Source organism: Pyrus communis, chromosome 7 (assembly GCF_963583255.1).
Source record: "Pyrus communis chromosome 7, drPyrComm1.1, whole genome shotgun sequence".
NCBI classification, from domain to species: domain Eukaryota; kingdom Viridiplantae; phylum Streptophyta; class Magnoliopsida; order Rosales; family Rosaceae; genus Pyrus; species Pyrus communis.
This window is the reverse complement of record NC_084809.1, coordinates 7,112,376-7,116,295: the sequence shown is the minus strand read 5'-3', so window position 1 is coordinate 7,116,295 and position 3,920 is coordinate 7,112,376. Positions and strand designations below refer to the sequence as shown.

At 35.0% G+C, this 3,920-nt stretch overlaps 1 long non-coding RNA gene across 1 annotated transcript; it reads left to right on the top strand.

Annotated features, from left to right (window-relative positions):
* The first annotated feature begins 722 nt into the window (after positions 1–722).
* Positions 723–3,202, top strand: LOC137740917 (uncharacterized). Its single transcript, XR_011069188.1, has 3 exons — positions 723–1,055; positions 1,669–1,743; positions 2,497–3,202. It is a non-coding gene; the product is annotated as an uncharacterized lncRNA (long non-coding RNA).
* The last annotated feature ends 718 nt before the right edge of the window (positions 3,203–3,920 follow it).

The following is a 3,920-nucleotide window of genomic DNA, read 5'->3' as shown; positions in this document are numbered from 1 at the left end:
TTTGAATGGATCGAAGCTTTGTTTCTGATGGTTTATATTTTGATTTATCTCCTGTAATTTGAATACACATTGTTTTATTATTCTTTTCATATTAGAGTTTTTAAATTTTTATGGGTTTAATTATTAGGTTGCTGAAGGAGGATTTGAATTCAATTTTTTTCACAATTCAGACCATTCATTAGTTAACACAAAGCAAGGTTTTGATTGTTTTAGAAAACTTCCGTCCCCTCGCTCTAGAAGAGAACTGAGAAGATTCTAAAAGGTAATTGCCTTCCAAGAGTTCTCTTTCTGTTTACTTATTTTCAGTTTGGATCCCGAGATCTTATATTTTCTTGATTGCAACAACTCTTCCTATAATACAGTTGCTTTCATTCTTTGCAGATTGTGTGTAAATTTCATCTGGGTTCTTCAAATTCAAGCCCCCCAAATTTAAGCAGTTTGTGTTACCCGGTTAGTCATTTTCATGCTCATTATTTAATCGCGGATATTAGGGGTGGGCAAACAGGTACAGAACCGCGGGTTAGGACGGGTAATCAAGGTTCGGAACAGGTCCAAAAATACTAAATAGAAAATAGGGTGGGGCGGGGCGGGTTCATGAAATTAGCGGGGCAGGGCGGGTCTGAAATTTTGAGAAAACGGACCCCCGGCCCAGACCGTTTCCACCTTTGATTTAATATCCCTCGAATCAACACCGTTGATTCCCAAATCCCAACCCTATCACATTCACAACTCACAACTCTCTCTCTCTCTCTCTCTCTCTCTCTCTCGCTTAATCTCAATCTCAGACCAATCAAGCTCATCTCTCCCAAATTCCCAAATCCCAATCCTTGGTCCCCATCTTTCTCACTCATCTCTCCCAATCCCAACTCGATGTCTCTATCTCCTGACTTCGACCATCGAAGATGGCGTCGACGATGACATGAGGCTCCAAATCGGGGATGCTCCGAGGCACCTGAGGGATAGCAAAGATCAAAGATGGATGATAGCGAACTTCGTCGAAGACGGTGGGCTCCAGATTGACGAAGATGGAGCGAGAGACATGTTTTCCGACGACGGTGGGTTTTTTACTCAACTTGAATTATCTGGGTTTTTGAGTTCAGGGATTTAGGATTTTTGAAATTTCTGTGTTACTGAATTTAGGGATATAATTTCTAAATTTAATTGGTTTTGGTTTTGATTTTAGTATAGCTTTGGAAAATCATGGATCTTGCTGGACTTGTAAGGCGAAATAGTCTAAGTATTGTTTTTCTTGGTGTTCATTCAATTTTCCTTCATCAGCGACAGCAAAAATCATGGATCTTGCTGGACTCACTGTCCTAGCTCCGTCCACCGCCGTCATCGATCTCTTCCCGACTCTAACTCACTAGCAGTATGCCTTAAACCGAAAAAAAAAAATGTAATGACCATTGGACCAGTCCCGAACCGGCCCGTTTGAAACGGGCTAGGTTAGGTCTGGTTCCCAAACTTAAAATTCCTCTACCGGCCCGACCCGTCCCGTTACATCTAACACGTTCAATCGGTATCATAATTTCTGATAAGTGCATATGCCCATTGAACGCATCAACTTATATATATATATATATATATATATATATATATATATATATATATATATGTGTGTGTGTGTGTGTGTGTGTGTGTGTGTGTGTGTGTGACTACTTGAATCAGGACTTATCGAATCAAGGCAGAGTCAAGGAAATTTGAGCCTTGGCCTTTAGAGATACGATTTTGCAAGGAAGCTAGGTACCTTCCAGACTTATTGGATGTGAAGATTTGTATGAACGAATTTGTGATTAATACACTTGGATTTTATTAAAATTTTCATGATTTTATAGAGTTTTAAGTTTAAATTTGTGGGTTGGTTTTGGAAATTTCTTCATTAAATTTCTGGGTTCTTTTGATGTGGATTTATGTGAGATTAATCAACTGCATTGTCGGATATGATTATAGGTGGGCATGTTCATATGTTTTCCAATGTTCTCTTATCAACTCTTAGTGTTGAAATAGTCAGCTATTAATGATGGATTAATCAAAGTTGGGCATGAGTTCATATGTTTTTCAATGTTTTTATAAGAACAACGCAATTTTCACTTAGTTTTGAGTAGAATAATGGTGTTTTAAGTAGAATAGTGGGAGATTCATTTGTGATCATTTTGAAAATAAATTCTGAATACTACACTACCATTCTGCTTAAAGCGCCCCAATACATGCATAATTTGAATGAATATGCAAAGGTTACTTGAGAAACTAACAGCATACATAATTTAAATGATTCTATTTGTTTCTATCTTTTTCTGGATTTGTCTGCTATTACGATTTGTTTTGGCTTTTTTTTTTTAATTCAAAAAACTTAAACTGATTTTGTTTGCCGACGATTTGTTATGTGGTATTGCTATAACATGGAAAAATTGACACCGATTCTATTATTATGTGGACATCAGTTTGTAATATCTAATCTTAAAATATTTCTTCTTCTTTTGTTTTTTTGGTTGTCAGAACGAAGAAGAAGACATTCAAAATACTTTTGCTCCACTCCATTTCATCAATTTATCAAGCTTTCATGTTGAAGCTCCTGGGAAGCATATGCATTATATTGCCAACCTTGAAAAGCCTCGGAAAATAATTTCAGTTGTTGCTTCTCCAACTCTTTTCCCTAATTTAAGTTTTTTAAGCTTGATTTCCTTTTTCTTATATGTAGTTTTGATTTTTTTGGGGAGTTAGTAGTTTTGGTTTTAACGTTGTTTTGTTTGTGATAGATCTCAGTATATTGCAAATATTTTGCAAGTTGGTGTGCTAAAGATTTTGCATTAACTTATATTTTCATTTGCCCGTGGTCTAATCGAAAATGTTTAAAATTGGTTGAATATTGCAAACTGGTATAGGTTTGGCTACAATAAAAGAAGTAATATAAATTTTTACTATGACACCCTAATACAAAAGAAGTAATATAAACTGGCATAGGTTGCAACGAATGCGGGACTTCGGTGATTCTCTAGAGTGCGCATATAATTTTGGAACAAAATGCGAGAGTTCAAGTTTTTTAGTGTTGTAAAACCTATTTGTATCATACGGTTTTAAAATTCTGAGGCTTTAGTGGGCATCCATTAACGCAGTGTTTTTATAATCTATCTGACATTCCCGCGGCAAGAGTTCTAGTATATCACTATACACATAATGGATACTTCTGAAAAATTCATAAAATCACAAATCAACCCATTCATTTCTAAATATTTCAAAAATTAACAGAACAGCCAAACCAACATGGTAAAATAAGTCTTTTTAAGTTACATTACATTTTATGTACTTTGCATTCAGAGCATATGTGCAATCCAAATGGGAGATTTCTACGTTACAGTTATATACATTTTCCAAAAGTATTCGCCTTGTTCTGGTGTGGGATTGAAAAATAATTTTTTAAAGTGGACTGTCTTAAAATTTTTATTTTATTATTTTGACGTTGAATTTAAATTTCATCCGTTGGATCTTTATTCTATATCGTTGGATATGAAAAATTAAAAAATATGGACCATTAGATCAAAATAAAAACAAAAAAATGCCAAAAAAAATGAATTTTAATCTAAAATTTTACTGCGCATGCACCCTAATCCCGCCAGAAGGTTTTTCGCAACCTTAATGAGGAAGTTTCCTTTCCAAAAGTACCCTTAATTCTACGTGAGGCTTGATAAAAATGGCTAAAATTCTCATAAATAAAATTTCAATTATTATAAACTGATTAAACGTTAAATTTAGATGACACAACGATTGAAGATTGATGACATAGCGATAAGATGAAAATTGATAATTTTATAACGCCATAGAGAAAACCTACCAAGCATTTGTTGCTTAGTTTCCCAGCCTACATCAGACCACAGATTCCGCAATGGTTCACTTCTAGCTAAGAGAGCAATAGGCCATATATG